Source organism: Sarcophilus harrisii, chromosome 4, assembly GCF_902635505.1.
Source record: "Sarcophilus harrisii chromosome 4, mSarHar1.11, whole genome shotgun sequence".
NCBI classification, from domain to species: domain Eukaryota; kingdom Metazoa; phylum Chordata; class Mammalia; order Dasyuromorphia; family Dasyuridae; genus Sarcophilus; species Sarcophilus harrisii.
In genome coordinates this window covers 40510773-40529972 of record NC_045429.1, presented here as the reverse complement: position 1 = coordinate 40529972, position 19200 = coordinate 40510773, and the positions used below count along the sequence as shown (strand labels likewise).

Genomic DNA, 19200 nt, shown 5'->3' with positions numbered 1-19200 from the left:
ATATGAGAGGACCACATTTTTCAGGTTGACTACAATTCCAATAGGTCTAACAATCTTACAAAACAATTATAATTGTAAGGCCATGAATTGGAGAACTTCATAAAAAAGATCAAAGTTGACCGACCAGACAAAAGTTCAGCAAAGAACCCACAATCTCCCTCTCTCTTTCCCTCTTGAAGTTGCTTAAGGAAAGAATACTGGATTTTCGGTTTCTGCAAATTCCAATTCCAATTCTGGAACTTACTGGTTAGGTTACCTGAGACAAATTATTTCCTCTCTCTGACCCATAATTTTTTTCAGCTCCAAAATAAAGAATTCAATACCTATAACAAATATGCACCAAGTAACTTTAACCGTCAGGTCAAGTAAAAAGTTTAGATAAGACGCCCTTCCGGGTCCTTATGTAACTCACTGTGGTAGGGGGAAAGAGACAAATGCAATTACCCAAATATGGTTAATTAAATTATAAGATAAGTGAATGAGAAAGGTGCAGATGTGGGATCTTGTGTAATTATAAGGAAAAGGTCATTACCAAGAGGAGGAAAATGGGGGAAATCAGGAAAAACTTTATGTGCAAGTGTCATTTTGGCTAGCTTTTAAACAATGAGTAGCATTCAGAAGGCAAAGAGGAGGAAGGAGGACATTTCAAGTACAGGCATGTCCTGGGAATGGAGTATTTCAGTACAGCTTGTTTTGAATACGTAGAGAACAGAACCTTGAATCAAGGTAAATTGGTTGTTCAGTCATTTTCCAGTTACCTATGACTCTTTTTAACCTCAGCTGGAGTTTTCTGGGCACAAATTCTGGAGTCATTTGACATTTTCTTCTCCAGCTCATTTTACAGATGAGGAAACTGAGGCAAAAAGGGTGAACTGACTTGCTTGAGGTCACACCGCTAGTAAGTATCAGAGGCCAAATTTGAGCTCTTTCAGAGTCTTCCTGAATCCAGACTTGATGCTTTTATCAATTATGTCAACTGGCTGCCTCAAGGCGAATTCACAAGTGTGTATAAAGTGTCACTTAGGGCCAAGCACCAAAATCGGTTCCGGTGATACAAAAGGGCAAAAAAGGAATGATCCCCTGCCCTTAGGAATCTTACAGTCTAAGGAGAGAGCCAAAACATGCAGATAAGTGTCCAAAACAAGGCATACAGAAGATAAATTGGAGATAACCAGCACTAGCATTGAGGAGGATAGGAAGAGGCTTCTTACAGACTTCTGGCTTGGGATCTTAGATGGGAGCTGAAGGAAGCCAAGGAAGGCAGGAGATGGAAATGAGGGAGCAGAGAATCCTAGGCACCAGACACAACCTGTGCAAATGCCTGGGGGTGGAAGGTAGAGAATCTGCCGGAGTAACCTCAAGGAGGACCATATGACTAAAATCGAGAAAACTAATTAAAGAGGGGAAATAATTTTTTTCTTTTCTTCCTTTCTTTCTTTCTTTCTTTTCTTTCTTTCCTTTTTTTTTTTTCTTTCCTTTCTTTTTTTTTTTTCTTTTTTTTTTTCTTTTTTTTTTCTTTCTTTCCTTTTTTTTCTTTTCTTTTTCCTTTTTTTTTCTTTTTTTTTTCTTTCTTTTTTTTTTTTTCTTTTTTTCTTTCTTCCCTTTTTTTTCTTTTTTTTTTCTTTCTTTCCTTTTTCTTTTTCTTTTCTTTTTTTTTTTTTCTTTTCTTTTTTCCTTTTTTTCTTTTCTTTCTTTTCTTTTCTTTCTTTCTCTTCCTTCTTTTTTTTCTTTCTTCTCTTTTTTTTTCTTTTTTTCTCTTTCCTCTCCTTTTCTTTCTTTTTTCTCCCTTTTCTTTTTTTCTTCTTCTTTTTTCTCTTTCCTTCTTTCTTCTTCTTTCTCTCCCCCTTTTCTTTCCTCCCCTCTTCCCTCCCTCTCTCCTTTCCCTTTCCCCTCTTCCCCTCTTCCCCCACCTTTGTGTGTGTGTGTGTGTGTGTGGGTGTGTGGGTGTGTGTCTGTGTCTCTCTTTTTTTTCTCTCTCATATTGAGGAAAGCCTCACGCGCCAGGTAAACACATTTCACCTTTACAGAGCAAGCAATAGAGAGTCACTGAGGATTTCTGAGCAACAAGTAACATGAACATTTATTTAGATAATGATCTTAGAAAACTATTAAAATTATAAGGCCATGAATTGGAGAACATCATAAAACAAATCAAAGTTGGCCAAACAGACAAAGAAAACCCCACTGTTTCATGTAGGGAAAAATCAGGGTATGGATTATACCATGGAGCGAACCCATGAGCTATGAGATCAGGAAGATCAAATTTAAAGGGAAAGACAAGCTCAATTTTGGAAATGCTGAGCTTGAGGCTATGGATGAAATTTAGGGTCATCCTGACCTATGTCTTGCCATTGGACTCTGATAACTCTGGGGAGAGAGTGGGACTGATGACTTGGGACAGTTTTGCCTTACTTACATCTGATTCATGCCCAAGTCAAGCCATCACCCTCAAGTATCATGGGTCTTCTTTGAGAATGAAGGATGAGAGGTCAGCTAGGTCGCGCTGTGGATAGAGCATCAGTCCTGAAGTCAGGAGGACCTGAGTTCAAATCTACTCTCAGACACTTAACCACTCCTAGCTGTGTGACCCTGGAGAATAGAAAGGAAGGAAGGAAGGGAGAGAAGAAGGAAGGGAGGAAGGGAGGGAGGGAGGAAGGAAGGACAATGATTCAAATTTAAAGGACAAGAAACTTTCTCCATTTGAGAAATGATCCAAGGATATATAAATGGGCAGTTTCCTAATGAAGAAATCTAAGCATGAACAAAAAATTCCAAAATCTTAATGATTAAATCAATTCTGAAAAAACACTCATCATATTGGCAAAGTTCAAAAGAAAATTTGAAGTGGCCATAGAATATCCAGGTGGAGATACCCAGAAGGCAGGCGCAGGGACAAGACTGAAGTGATGAGAAATGAGGAAAGGACCCAGATGTAGAAGTCTTGTGCATTCAAGTAGTACTTAGGTGTAAGAGTGGATGAGAGTGCCAAGGGAAGGGCCCAAGGCCAACATCTTGAAAAATCTCCAAGTCTAGGAAGAAAGCCTAGGGGAAAGGATAAGAAAAACACATACAGACACACATATTCAGAAAAACCTAGAGAGAAAAAAAAAAAAAAAAAAAAACAGAGAGAGACACACACATAGCCAGAGAGAGACACAGAGAGACAGAGAGACAGACACACACACACATACACACAGAGACTCAGAGAAAGAGAGACAAAAACACATGCTCACACATTCATACAGGATAAAGACACAGAAAGAGAAAGGCCCAGAGAGAAAAAAACAAAAACTGAGAGATATACACACAGAGAGACAGAGGGAGAGAGACACAGACACACACACAAAGAGAGAAAAGAGAGGGACTCAGAAACAGAAAAAGAGAAACAGAAACACACACATACACAGAAAAACAGAGACAGACACAAGAGAGACTCAGAGAGAGAAAAAACAGAGACACACAGAGAAAGTACACAAACACAGACACAGAGACACAAACACACACACACTCAGAGAAAGAGAAAAAAGACAAACACATGTATACACATACACACAGATATAGACACAGAGAGAGACTCAGAGAAAAAAACACAGAGAAAGAAAAAAACAGAGACAGAGAAAGACATACACACATACAGAGATAGACAGAAAGAGACAGAGACAGAGAACAATAGGAAGAGAACCAATCAAGAAAGCTTGGTAAATCTGAAACCAAAGGGAGTACAAGAGAAAACCGTCATCAATGTCAAATATAGCAGAAAAACCATTGAGGAGAAAGATTTAAGAAAGTGCCTTTGAATTCAATAGCTAAGAGATCATTGGTTACCTTTCAAAGAGGTTTCAGTAAAGGCATGGGGATCCAGGGAAGAGTGTAGTAGTAGGAATCACAGGAAGCAGAAAAAAAAAAAAAAAAAACCCTTAAAGGCCAAATCAAGGCAACAATTATATCCCTGGAGTCAGGAATATTTTTTTTAAGGCAAAAAATAGTCCCTTCTCTTAAGGAACTCATAGTCTAGTCAAGGAGACAACATTCAAGCAACTATATATAAATAAGATGTATACAGAAATATAAGATGAATTGGAGATCATCACAAAGGAAAGGCACTAAAATAAAGGAGGACTGGGAATGGCTTCTTGCAAAAGGTGAAACTTTTAATTGTGTCTTAAAGTAAACCAAAGGTAGAGATGAAAAAGGTCTAGACATGGAGGATAGGCAGTGAAAATACAGAAAGTAGGAGAATGTATTGTTGTGTTGGAGAATAAGAAGGCCAGTAACATAGAAATTTGCCAATGTTACAGGGGTAATATCAGCACTTAGACTCAGGTCTGATCTTTCTGCCTCCAACATCAGCTCTCCTATGAGGTGCCCTGTGAACTCTTCCCCAATATCTACTTGTCTAAAGCTAAAAAATATCTTTGGAACTAATTTTGTTCAATTCCTTCATTTTACAAATGAAGAAACAGATCTAAGTCATGTGACTTAAAATTACAGATAGGAAATGAATACATAGATGGATAAACAGAAAAATGATAGACAAATGATAAATAGATGGGATGATATATAAGTAGATGGAATGACTGATAGATGGGTTAACAGATAAATTGATGGAATAATAGATGGAATGGATAGATGGGATGATCAACAGATAGATGGGATAAATAGATAAGATGGATAGATGAAATGATAGAATGACAGATGGAATGATAAATGATACATGATAGATAAATAGAATAAATGGTAGACAAATGGGATGGTAGATTATAGGTAGATAGGATGATAGATAATAGAATGATAGGTGATAGATAATTTATCAAATGCTCACTATGTACTAAGCCTTGTATTAAGGCTATAAATACAAGCAAGCAAGAGATTCCCTACCCTCATGGAGCTAATATTCTGGGGAATACAACACATGGAATCAGGGTTGTGTAGTACAGTAGTTGAGATGGAAGAGAATTCTGGAGATAAATCATAGGAGCCTATCTAAAATGGTAGCTCCAAAGCCATCTATGAGGAGGGAAGATTAAAAGAACCTTTGAAAGCCATCTGGCTATCAGACTATAGATTCAGAGCTAGAAGAAACTCCAGGGGTTATCAAAACCAACCAAAGAGACTAAGATTGTTGTTTCTATTGTAGTTGTTTCTTCTTGGTCCTTGAAGATGATCATGACTTCAGGGAGTTGATGCTGTGACCCGCAAGTGAGTTGAATTTGAGTGATGGTGGACTGTACAAAGCCACATGTCTCATTTTCTCCTTAGAAGCCACCTGGGTTCAGTGGCCAGAAATACATCAGGATGACTGGAGATGCCCACTAGATTACACAGATAGTTAAAGGGTTGAAATAATATTCACACCCAGGACTTCCTGCCTCAGTTTAGGATATCCTATTCTACTATATCTTTTATTGATAAGTAAACAAAGGTCCACAGGGATTTTAACTTGCCAAGGGTCACACAAGCAGTGACAAAAGCAGTATACCCTAGTATACTAACACCAAAATGAGTTCCTTTAATGGCTAGGACATATAATAACAGTCACCATTTATATATTGTTTTAAGGTTTGAAAACATATGTGTGTATATGTATACATATATACATACATATATATATTATATATATAATATCGCATTTATCTCATTTGAACAATACAATAATCCCCGATAGTAGGTGCTATTAACACGTTTTACAGATGAGAAAACCAAGGCAGTGATTAAGTGACTTGCTTAGGGTCACATAGCTTGTAAGTCTCTGCGGAAAGATTCAAACTAAGATTTTTTTGACTCCAGGTCAAATACCTTATCTACCGCTCCACCTAACAGCCTTCGGCCTCTTTCCCCTTTCTGTCCTGGACTCTTGGGCTAAGGTGGAGAGAAGTTACTACATGGAGAACACGATAAATGCCCAGCTTTGGAGCTTAATGTCTGTGTTCTCAAATACAAGCACATAAATACTTGTACAGTCTGGTCAGCAAGAAGTGAGTGACACATTAGAGATATGAATCCAGCTCCTCTATCTCCCAATCTACTGAACTCTTTCTGTTGCACAAAGAGAGAAAGCTGTACTTAACCTGCTAGACGTCTGATACATATGGGGAAGAGGGGACAAAGAACAAGAGGGGATGTGTATAATTAGGGATTTTTCAGGAAAAAAGAAAACACTCATCACACAGCCTTGTGGGGAATGAGTTAGAAAGTGAATAAAAGCAAAGTTGATAAATTTTCCATCAGCATCCAGGGAATTTGTGGCCACTGAGACTGTACTGTAGCGCCTGCCATCCATCCCAGGGCACTGAAAAGGATCAAATGCGATAATGGCTATACTTTAATGCACTGGGTGAATATTAGCCATTATAATTATGACCCCATGCAAGAAAGCTTTCTTTCCATGTTCATTCTCTGGGAGGAATCTCATTCATCATCAGTCATTCTTCCCAGAGAACACATAGGAGAGTGTTTTTGTTCCTTCACCCAGTGAGGACTGAACTGACCAGGCGGTACAGGTATTTATGATCTGTGCTTGAGAGCACAGGCATAAAACAATCTCAGCTGGCCATTTATCACCTCTCATGTTCTCCCAATAGTAACTTCTCTCCGCTTTGGCGACAAGTCCAGTACAAAAAGAAGGGAGGCACCCAGGAAGCCTGCGGCGTCACTTCCAACAATGGACCTCCAGACAGATCTATCCTGTATGTATCCTATACCAGCACTGTTATCTGCATGTTACTGACCCCCTTAAAATGTCAATTCCTTAAAGGGTAGGAATTGTGTTTTTACCTATTTTCTATATCCCCAGAGTTTAGCATAGTGCTCTGGACATGGTAAAGCACTCAACAAATGCTTGCGGAGCCAATCTATTTCTCCTATATTATTGCTGGTAATAAGTAAGTATGTGTGTGCATGTGATGGTAGGGGGAACATCACATACACAGAAAAAGCCCAGTGTTGTAGAAAAAGAGCAGCATGTTTAAATAAAAAAAATTTTTAAAAAGGAACTTCAAAGCCAAACTTCTGGGAAAACATTGTCTAGAGCTGGTGACAGCACTTCCTCATCAGCCATCCTCTCCTGGACCCTTTCCCGTCAGCTATTGGCCTAATGTCTGCTAACCTCATCTCAGATGTTTTATCTACTTAGTTCCCAGAGAAACACCCATTCCTAAATGTAAAGAAATCAGAAAGGCAGAAAAGTAAAAGAGTAAAATAGACACACTTGAGGCCGGAGGGATGAGCAAATAAATAGTAAACAAAGCAATAGCCAAGAAAGGGGTGACTGGCAAGAAAAACAACTAATACCACCAAGATTCTGCATGTTTGGGGATTTTTTGAAAAGATGACAATTCTTATTAACTTTAAATTCTTAACATGTAAATATGGTTTTGCATTCTCTCAAATGAGAGAATATTTGTAAAGGGCTTAACACAGTGCCTGGCACACAATAGGTAAGTAAAAAAAAACTGCTTGCTCCCTCCCATTCCCTTTCTTTGTAATCATAAATAATTTAATTACTTTTATCCATTAAAAAAAAAGTTCTAGCTTTTTTGTATGTTCTGGCACCTTTGCAGTCTGGTAACACTCATGCATTCTGAATAATGGTTTGAAATGCATAAAACATATGAGACTACAAAGGGAATTAAATAAAACAATAGGAGAGGCAGAGGGAGTTAGGGGAGAGAGACAGAGAGAGAAGGAGAGGGGAAGGAAGGAAGGAAGGAGGGAGGGAGGGAGGGAAGGAGGGAGGAAAGAAGGAAGGAAAGAAGGGAGGGAGGGAGGGAGGGAGGAAGGGAGGAAAGGGAGGAAGGAAGAAAGGAAAGGGAGGAAGGGAGGCAGGAAGGAAGGAAAGAAGGAGGGAAGGAAGAGAGGAAGGAAAGAGGGAAGGAAGGAAAAGAGGAAGGAAGGAAGAGAGTTAGGGAGGGAGGAAGGAAGGAAAGAGGGAGGGAGGAAGGAGAGAGGGAGGGAAGGAAGGAAGGAGGGAAGGAAGGAGGGAGGGAAGGAAAGATGGAAGGAAGGAGGGAAGGAAGGAGAGAAGGAAAAAGGGAAGGAAGGAAAGAAGGAAGGAGGGAGGGAAGGAAAAAAGGAAGGAAAGAAAGAAGGAAGGAGGGAAGAAGGAAGAATTCTCCTGTTCTCCTTGGGTTAAGAGCTCATTTGTTGAATATTTGTGCAGTTTGCTTTTTTGGTAAGTTTGTTTACATCAACGAGATACCTTTTAGGATGGGAATCAAAAATACTTATTTCAAAGCTTGCCTGACTATTTATTACCCTTGGAACTATGGGCAAGTTCCTTGTAACTTATCAGAACATTATTCTCATCTGCAAAATGGGGGAAGTGACTTCTATCCTAAAAAGTTATCAAGGGGAAAGCATTTTTTTTACATCTTTAGGATAGGAATATATCGTCACCTTGACCACGAGATTGTAGTCCTCATTTTAAAAAGATATTTATCATCTATTATGTCTCCACTTTCTTTCCCAATTCCCTCAACCTTCCCCCTCAAAAAAAATTACATTGTATTATTTTATATATTAAGATACTTATACATGTACATGTTGTCTTGACCAATAAAATGTAAAACCTTTGAGAGCTGTTATTGCTTCTTTCACCTTTGTGTTCCCAATAGCTGACATATAGTGGAGCTTGACAAATGCTTTTTAACTGATAGCTCCAAAATTAGGACAAAAATGCCATCTACCACACAGGGTTGGTCCAAATAAGATAAAATATGGAACTTTGAAAACTCCTAAATTGATATATAGGTGTCAGCTATTGTGTTTTAATGATTATTGCTGTTATTTTCTTGTCACTGTCTTGACATCACTGAATGGTGACTTGGTACAGAGACCAAAAAAAAAAAAAAAAGGTTTATTTCCTTGAAACAACAGTATCTACAATCAACAACATTTGCTAATCACTTATAGTGCCAAGCAACTTCTGAAACACAACCATAAGGCAGATGATTTCATGAAGGGCATATTCTAAAGTCTGATTTCCTTGAAATCTAAATCTTTAAAAAAAAGCTTGAGGAAAACATGTTTTTTTGTAATTTACTTTTTACAATTTATTTTTTGTGATTTAAAATCACAAAAGAACCACAGGACACAATTTTTCTTTAAACTACATAAAACAGGACAAAAAGAGTCAAAAAAAGTTCCCATTTTTGTGCCAGCACATGAAACCTGCAGATGGTACAAATATATTTAAGCCTAATCACCATATTATACAAAAGCTACAACAGCTAATTTATCCTAGCCCAGAACTCATTTCAAACCAATACCCCAACAGCAACAGAATGGCTAATGGACAATTACACTAGCCCCCTACACTTACAGTAGTCCACTCTCAAGACAAATGCTAAAGAACCGAGAGAAAAAAACAGCATGTTGTCCTCCTCATTGCATTCTATGGAACACACACAAAGCATAATCACACCTGTTTTGTTCAATCTTTATTCTGTGTTCATAGAAAATGTATGCAAATTGGTCCTAGCAACTATCTGCTGGGACAGCTAGCCACCTAAAATAGGCAAGACTCATTCAAAAGAAAACAGTCTTTGTACTTGGATTTATTTAATTTGTCTGATTTGGAACAGATGATTAGTCCATTGTAATTAGCTTGAGGTTCATAAAGTTAGAAATGCAAAAGACATGAGAGGAGGAAAGACAAAATAGTCTATATTTCCAGTGATACATTAGGTGACAATATAAATACCATCTTTACAGCTGGATAATTCTCTGTAATAGCATGTCTTCATAAAACAGATGTAAAGTACAACAAACTCTTGTCAACTTAGCTTTTGCACACAGTCATTACCAGTAAGCTCTGATTGCTGATCTTTCAAGACTGGCCCAGTTAAGCAGTGGGCTAATGAAGGCAAGATTCTTCCTTGTATCTCTGGAGACCAGTGATTTTCATACTAGGAAACAACCTGGCTAATAACCCCATAAATACTCCTCCTACCAAGATAACATTTTCAGTCCCACAAATTTGGATCCTTTATCAGCACATCTGTCCCACAGACTTGCACCCTTGATCCCCAATGGGATCTCCCAGTGGGAGAATCTAGGTGGGTCAGCTCTACTCTTGGCAAAAATAACTAGGCATCCCCCATTAGTAAGACTTTTTGTGAGGGCGAAATCTACTTATAAGCTATGTTTGGGACTGATGTAAATTTTTCTTTTTCTTAATAAAAGTGATTGTCATTCTGCTCTTTTCCAGTAAATATTACCGGATTAAGATAGATTCTTATTCTAGAGTATGTATATACACACCCACATATACACATATATATTTGCCAACAAAAGAAATATTAAAACAGCAGCAAATTATGAGGGGGATGTTTTGTGGAAACTGGTTAAAAAGTTACTAACAAATCACTATGTATTTGGTTTTTAATGGTTACCTCCACATCATTTCCGATGTTTGCAATCACTTCTCAAATTACATGCTAGAAGAGATTCTAAACTTCGTGCAGTTCTACTTGCCCTGGATGTGGGACAGCCATAAAATATTATTATTACTAGACTTTAAGACAACGTTTTCTGATATTTCCAAAGGTGATGTATGAAAGCATATTGCACTGAGAAATTGGCAGTGCATCTAAGGCTGTGGGTGCAGTGGGAAAGCTCTGAGTTCAGGTCCAGCTACTGATGGATGAATTGGACAAGTGTTTTAACCTTTTAATCCCCTCCAACATTGGCCAAGAGTAACAACCATCCTCTAACCACCATAATAGTGTCCAGAGCCTACCGGCTGAGTATAGAATGGTACCACAAGACATCAGATCCTTTGAGATGAATTGAAGGAGAGAAGAATCTCAACTCTTTCCCCATAATTTCTCCCTGGGGCATTGAGTGGTGCAGTAGGTAGAGCTTGGAGTATTCAGAGCTGGGCTCAAGGCCGCCTGGGACAGATACATTCTAGCCCTGCCAGCATAGCCAAGTCCTTAACCTCTCCGTGCCCCCTGCAACTATGAGACGTAGTTAGACAGTAGCCAAATTCTGCAAGAGAAGGGAGTTTCCATAATCTCAATCTCCCCCACGCTGATGAAATCACAGGTCCGGATAAAAAGAATAAGGGTGAGGACATTAATTTGAGGGAAGAGTTGCCGGAGAAAAAGTAGCCCCGGTGTGGAAAAAAAAAAAAAAAAAAACCCTTAAAGTCCCAATTGCTTTTTGCTCCTGGAAGCGTGAGTCACAGGCCAAGGTACACAATCCACTTACCCACCCTTTTTCTTTTGCTTTACTCCCTCTCTTTTCTGGGTTCCTGAAAATCGTGCAGTCTAGAACCAATTCTGCCAGATTTACCCCCAGACTCAGAGAGAAGGCCAAGCTTCCGGAGGGTCACAGGGCTGCGGGACCTACAGATCTCACCACCAGGCGGACGGACTGACAGGGTGGCAAGCGCCCTGGACACTCTGGGTCTCAGTTTCCTTCTCCGGAAAATCGGGAGATTGGGCTGGACGCCCTCTAAGAATTGTTCCAGCTCTAAAACCTAGCATTGCATAGATATGTCTTCCCCACTCGTGGGTTAGGGCAGCTCCCTTGCCTTTGGCCACCAAGCGGGAGTTCTCCCAAGAGGGAGAGCCCGGGGTGGGGAGTGGGAGCCCCTGGGGCTGCAAAGGTTGCCCAGGCGTCGCGCCACGCCACGGGACCTCTGAGCCCTAGCACTTTCCCAACTTCTCAGCCGGAGACGCGGCAATCCCCAGCCCTTCCCGGGCGGGCACTTGCCAGTCTACCAAGGTGCGTCGAGACCGCACAAGTGCACCTCATCCACAGGCTGCCTGCCCTCCTGGACCCGGCACCCCACTCACCGCTCACGCTCGCCCCCGCCCGTCTTGGGGCGCTCCGCTCCCTGTCCCGGACCCCGGGAACCGGGTGCCCGCAGCCTGGCCCGAGGACTGCTGCATGCCCGTGTGTGAGTGAGTGTGAGTGTGTGAGGCTGTGAGGGTGCCCTTACCCCCCGCCCTCCCTCCGGATGGAGGGAAGAAGAGGACGGGGACAGTATGAGAAGTAGGAGTAAGTCTACTGCGGAGGAGAGTGGGACCGAAGAAAAAGTTTGGCCCAGCCGAGGGCGGGAGCTGCCGGAGTAGAAGGGGCCGGGCCGGCTCCCTGCCCCTCCCCGGCCCGCCCCGCCCCGGCTCCTATCCTGGCCAGGCGCCCGGACGCGTCTAGGCGGTTCCCACGGGATAGAAAGAACTCCCTTTCTCCCTCACCTCCTAGGAGGAGGCTGGGCAGCGCGAGCCGGCAGCGCGGGGGGCAAGCAGCCGTGAGTTCCAGCTGCTGCGGCCGCTGCTTTCCCCTCCACCTCCCCGAGGGCAGCCTGGCACATTTCGCTTCTTCTCACTCTATCCCGGGCCTCGGGCACTGTAACTGCCCCCGTCACACCCTTCGGTACCAGGTATCCCATTCTGTGCCTAAAGGAAAGAGGCCAGGACTAGGCTCGGAGGAAACGGCAGCCCCGACCTACAGTCACACAAGGGAGGAAGGTGCTTAGATAGCCCTAACAAACTCTAAATCGTGCCCGAAACTTCAGGGGCTCCGTGTTCAGCTGGCAACTCATCTGTGCTTTCTACTTCTTTTATAACTCGTGTGTGGTGTTCTTCCTTCAGTTTGCCTTAAAACATCTACCCAGACCCTGGAGGTCTGGTTTTATGTTTTCAGACTTTATCTCCCTTCAGTCCCAATCGAGATCGACTTTAAAGCCGAGGACTTAACAAAAGCAGCGGGGTGATCTAAACTGGAGGAGGGATGGGATGGGAGAGGCAAAGGGGTAGGGAATTAGCGTCGAGTAGATTTATTTAAAAGTTCATCACAGTATACCACCCTCCTTGCATCCTAATTCCCTGCTTCTTCCGCTGTCAGGGAGGCCATTTAAGTTTAAAAAAAAAGTAGTTTCAGGCTTTTTTTTCTAACTAGCCAGAAAGCCTCCAGTGACTTACCATCCCAGGCAGAAGAATAACTAAAGAAAATGATTGCAAGGCAGGCTATGTCGTTCTCTCTGAGCTCTGCAAATCAAAAAAAAAGCGTGACAAAGATTCAAGAGGGAAAGAAAAAGAAATTCCCCTCAGTAGCTCAAGGGTACATTATATCAGAAAAGAGGGCAAGATAATTCTGAAGATGTGCTGGATGAGAAAGGTCACCTATGAATTGAATAATCTAAATTAGATCTTCTTAGTAACCTTTAGAGGATTAAAGAATATGCAATTTATGGTCCCTTTCATTTATTTTGAAAACAAAACAAATGGAAAGCTTAAGTCTAAGGCGAATTAACATCATCCTTCTGACCTACCTAAAACACCATGGGAATCAAAAAAATTCAATTCTTCAAAAATTCATCAAGAATGGGGAGGGTCTTTATCTGGCATTCATTGATAAAGCTCTCCTGCCTTATCTCATATTATTCTTCTTACATTCTACACTCAAGCCAAATTGCATCACACTTTTCCCCAACACAACCTTTCAGTAAGCTGATGCTGCTGTCTCTGTTTTCTTGCTCTGAAATGTCTCCCACTCCCATCTTCACATAATGAATTACTATTCATCCTTCAAAGTCCAACTCCAACGCCATCTTCTTCAAAAAGCCTTCTCTAATTCCTCCCCTTCATCAGCTCCTTTCTTCTCTCCTTGGAAAGACAATAATAATGGATATGTAGCTTTTTTGACCTGACACTTCATTTTACAATTTTTTAATGCAATTGGGGCACTGTGTACTATGCAGTAGTTGTCCATGTTTCTATCTTTTGCCTCTACTTCACAAAGGCAGAGAATGTAATGTAAATTTATATTTGTCCCCCCACACCCCGCCCCCCAGTATCTAGCATAGAATTTTGGGTACTAGTAGTACTTGATATTTATCCCTTGAATCAATGAACTTATCTGCCTAGAAAAATGTATTTGATACAAGTCAAACTTGTATATATCAAATATATGTATATAAAACAACAGAGAAGTCTACATATGTCAAATGTATGTGTATAAAACAACAAAGAATGTGTTGTGCCCAGATCCAAAGAAGCCAAACATGACAAAATGATTGGATGAATTCCTAGTACTGTAAAAGACATAGGAGATCTAATCTGAAAGGAGTCAAGAAATGAGATGACACACCAATAATTAGACCCTAAAATATGTGACAGGCAGTTCACCTAAAAGACAACAATTCAAAGTAATTATCAAGCAAAAATTCTGTGTTGATCACTGATCATTGACTCACAGGATGGAACCCTTGAGTAGAATTTATAGTTTCATCAAACTGAATCTCCTCATTTTGCAGATGAGAAAACTGAGGACCAGAAAGGTTAAATGTTGTTTACAAAGTGATGGAATGGGGCAATACAGAAGTATAGAAGGTGGTCTTTGTACCAAAGGAGATTAGATCATGAAGAGACTAATACATATGAAATAAGTAGCAATTATGAAACAGTATATAACAAAAATGGTAAAGCTATGGTACTGTGACAGAAAGATTTCTTCCTGTTGTCCAAAGAATGTGAATCAAGTTGCGGTCCCAAACAGTTTATATAAATAAGGTCCAATTGCATACTCTGCCTTCCTTCACTCATCCCAAAACTAATGTATGTAAAGCTATTTATATAAACAAAGTGTCTAAGTTATTATTATAACAATGCTCTCTGTAGTCCCTCCCCTTCTCCCCAACACACACACTTTGGAAAGTAACTAAACTGACTGTCCTTCCCTACCACTTCCTCTCTTCTCTCAAAAAGATATTTAACTGGCAAAGATAGAATGCTTTAAAGTATGCATACTTTAGCACTTAAAAACATTGTTCATTTGACCCTTCCAGTAACTATGTAGAATAACTGCTATAAATATTATTATCCCCATTTTACAGCTGAATGAAATGGCTTATAGAGGTTGAGTGACTTGGTCACACTTACATAACCAGTAAGTGCTGTTGAACCCTTTCAGTTGTATCCAATTTTCCATTTAAGGTTTTCTTGACAAAGCTACTCCAATGAGTTGCCTTTTCTTTCTCCACTCATTTTACAAGTGAGGAAACTGAGACAAACAGGGTTAAGCTATTTGTGTTACTGAGCTACTGCATTTGAACTCATGAATATGAGTCTTCCTGATCCTAAACCCAGTGCTTTATCCATCCACTTAGAGTGAGTACTTCATAAATGCCAGTTAATTAATTGATTGATTGTCAGAGGGAGGATACAGTTCTCCCTGACTCCCTAGTCTATCACTCTCTAGTACTGTGAGAATGCTACCATTTTTATTCTTCCTTTCACAACTCAAGTTTCAATGAATTCTATCTTAGAATGTATCTTACTTTCATGTACCTCTTTCTTAAATCTTTCCCCCTTCTTTTCCAGATCTTGCTTAATTACTTTTTAGGAAAAGAAAACTATTTTCTTTCCCTCCTTCATATTTATGAGCTCCAAATAAGTTATTGCAATCATGACTGGTAAGAATAATATACCTATGAAGGAAAAGAAAAAGAGATGAAACTGACATAATAAGAATTGCTGCAATTAAGACAACTCTAAGATACCACTACACACCTGTCAGATTGGCTAAGATGACAGGAAAAAATAATGATGATTGTTGGAGGGGATGTGGGAAAACTGGGACATTGATGCATTGTTGGTGGAGTTGTGAACGAATCCAACCATTTTGGAGAGTAGTTTGGAACTATGCTCAAAAAGTTATCAAACTGTGCATACCCTTTGATCCAGCAGTGTCTCTACTGGGCTTATATCCCAAAGACATTATAAAGAAGGGAAAGGGACCTGTATGTGCACGAATGTTTGTGGCAGCCCTTTTTGTAGTGGCTAGAAACTGGAAAATGAATGGATGTCCATCAGCTGGAGAATGGCTGAATAAATTGTGGTATATGAATATTATGGAATATTATTGTTCTGTAAGAAATGACCAACAGGATGATTTCAGAAAGGCCTGGAGAGACTTACACGAACTGATGCTGAGTGAAATGAGCAGGACCAGGAGATCATTATATACTTCAACAACAATACTATATGATGACCAGTTCTGATGGACCTGGCCATCCTCAGCAACGAGATCAACCAAATCATTTCTAATGGAGCAGTAATGAACTGAACTAGCTATACCCAGAAAAAGAACTCTGGGAGATGACTAAAAACCATTACATTGAATTCCCAATCCCTATATTTATGCACACCTGCATTTTTGATTTCCTTCACAAGCTAATTGTACAATATTTCAGAGTCTGATTCTTTTTGTACAGCAAAATAACGTTTTGGTCATGTATACTTATTGTGTATCTAATTTATATTTTAATGTATTTAACATCTACTGGTCATCCTGCCATCTAGGGGACGGGGTGGGGGGGGGGTAAGAGGTGAAAAATTGGAACAAGAGGTTTGGCAATTGTTAATGCTGTAAAGTTACCCATGCATATAACCTGTAAATAAAAGGCTATTAAATTAAAAAAAAAAAAAAAAAAGAATTGCTGCCCTCAAACGTCTAAAACCCTTAAAATTGTCCAGGAGTTTCCTTAAGATTTACCAAAAGTCTTTGTCCTTCTCCAAATAAATCTGTTTCTCTTCAAATAACAGCATTCTAGATGCAAAAAGAAAAAAAAAATATGTCTTATTTTCCTATTCTTTTGTCACTTTAGTCACCCTGCACCTAATGTTCTAGTTTGATGTCTCATCCAGGCCATATTCACAAAGGACAGTATTGTCAGAGAACAAGTGATAGGATAAAAAAAGACCAGGATTGCTTGGCCTTCCAAGGGGCTACTAGAGCTCTGACCTTCCCAGAATAACTGTCCCAGGTCTCACGTGTCTGGACAAGTAGGTAGGCAGGGGAGGAACACCCTCTGTCCTTCAAGCTACATCCTGGCCTCCAACATCACCATCTCCTCTGCTCCAGTGCTGGGGGAAATATAAGCAACTTAGAATGGCAAATGTTGAAGATTTAAAAAAAAAAAAAGTTCCAAGAATGGGGGGAGGAGGATACAGACAAACTATTGTCCTCTAGCAAGGAATCAGATGTCAATCATCCCTGCCTATTCCCTAACACACTTTATAGTAATGGGGAAAACCATCCTAACCATTGATGGAGACTATATATAAGCCCATAGAAGCATTCTCCCTCAGGAATTCTTTCAGGTTTTGGTTTTTGTTTTTGTTTTGTTTTGTTTTTGCTTTGTGATCAATTTTTAAAATTTTTTAAATTTTAAAAATTAAAAAATTTTATTTTTCTTCAATTATATATAACAACAATTTTTTAACATTTGTTGGGTTGTTTTTTTTTTAAGTTTTGAGTTACAAATTCTATTTCTTCCTTCCCCCCCCCACCCCCACCCCAACCCCTCCAAGGGAAAGGAAGGAAGGAAGGGAGAGAGAGAAAAAAAGAGGGAAAGAAAAAAGAAACAAAGAAAGAGGGAAAGAAAAAAAAAAAACAAAGAACAAATAGATTCTTTTTTCTTTTTCAAAAATCTCTTTGGGATACAGACCTACTGGTATTACTGGATCAAGATACAGTTTTATAGCCACCAGGTATTCTTTTAAGTGAAGACCCTACATATACCAATTCAGCACCCCTCCCTCCCCAACATCCCCCCAAAACAGAATAACCTACGATACTTCCAATAAGGTTCTACCTTAACCCCACATTAGAGGAATCGATATTTAGGGATAAAGAAAGGGCCCCTAGCAACAGAGGATTAGCTTTCCAAAGGTACTTGTCTCCCTTATCACAAGGTCTCCCTTAATGCAAACTTATTACTGGAAGGGGTGGGGAGGCCTTTCCCTGCCAACACTAATTCCTGACCTGACCCCTAGCCATCATCCAGCAGCTCCAATACCACTGAAGGGCCTGTTGCAAGAAGGCCTGCTTACTTTCTTGGGGGTCTTATCCTACTTCTCTCTGCTCAAGGACTTACCCAGAAATCTAGGAAATATATCCTTTTGTGCATCCTGAGGCTCCCCACTTATAAGGAGACTCAAATTAAAACACTAAAGAACTCAGTAACTCACAATTAATTCTGGTCTTGTCCCCTTTCAGAGGGCTCCCCAAGAGCACTCCCAACACGGACTAGATTCTCTTGCCTTCAGTGCCCATTCTCCATTTAAGATTAGCTCCAAGCAGGACTCCCAGTCTCTTAATTAACCATCAGGTGGCTTGATGGAGAATACTCATCTCTTGTAGCTCCTAACCCCTCAAGCATTCTGGAGCTCTCTTCATACTAGTTGAGAATTTAAAAGAAATAAGTCTGAGAATCCCTCCTGATCCAATCAATGATGTTTGTTTGTTTGTTTTCCTTGCAGTCAGTGGCCATACTTTATATTTAAGTGTTGTACAGGTTGTTATTTATGGTGGTCCCTTTAGGCAACTAATGGCCAATCAGCTAGTGAGTTCTGAGAAGAAAGACTGGTTTCTTTTTGTTGTGGTTGTGGTTGCTGTTTGCCTTTTTTTAAAATTTCTAGTCCTTTGCACAGAATCTTGGATATAATAGATGCTTGTTGACTTAATTTAATACTTGTCCATCTTCTGATTCATATTTTACTCTAATATTTTACTCTAATTACTCTAATATATCCTTCCCCAAAGCACCCTATCACCCCTTTGTCTGCCAGATGCTCCCTTCCTTGGTTTCCAACCTATGTTGAATCAACGGAATATATTATATAAATTAAGTACTCACACACACACAAAACAGAAATAGCAATAGACATTACAATATGTATTTGTATTTTCATAGCATTTTTTCCTCCTCTGTTCATTCAAAATTTTCCTTTAACATTTATACCGAGTAATTCTATATATCTCTAAAGCATGAAATACTATGTTCTCCAAAGAATCAAAATTGGAGGTAATTCAAAAGTCAATAGTGGGTTTCAATAAACTGCAGAAAAAGATTTGGGGTGATTCACACAGAAGTAGCCTTAAAAGGTATCAACAAAGAAATATCTGCTTTGAAGAGGTGGGTTAAATGTGTAAAGAGAGCAGTATCAAATGGATGGCCTAAGTGAGGTATTAGACCCATAAAATGGGAAAAGACAAAAAGGCCTCCAGCTCATGGGGTAGAACTTATATGGAAGATGTCTGGTAGACAGGATAACAATTAAACTGGACAAGGAGATATTGATGGATGTTATCTACCCTGGAAGACAATGGCCAAGTTGATAAAGGAACAAGCAGGGGTCATTCTGAAAGAAGTGTAGTACAGGGGGAGACCCTCTACTCACACTTTTA

At 39.9% G+C, this 19200-nt stretch overlaps 1 protein-coding gene across 1 annotated transcript in view; it reads right to left on the bottom strand.

Annotated features, from left to right (window-relative positions):
- LPAR3 (lysophosphatidic acid receptor 3) overlaps positions 1-12071 on the bottom strand; it is a 121920-nt gene extending 109849 nt beyond the window's left edge. The window contains exon 1 of the mRNA XM_003767344.4: positions 11802-12071. The gene's annotated coding sequence lies outside the window, so the exon portion shown is untranslated. The remainder of the gene's footprint in view (positions 1-11801) is intronic.
- Between the last annotated feature and the right edge of the window lie 7129 nt (positions 12072-19200).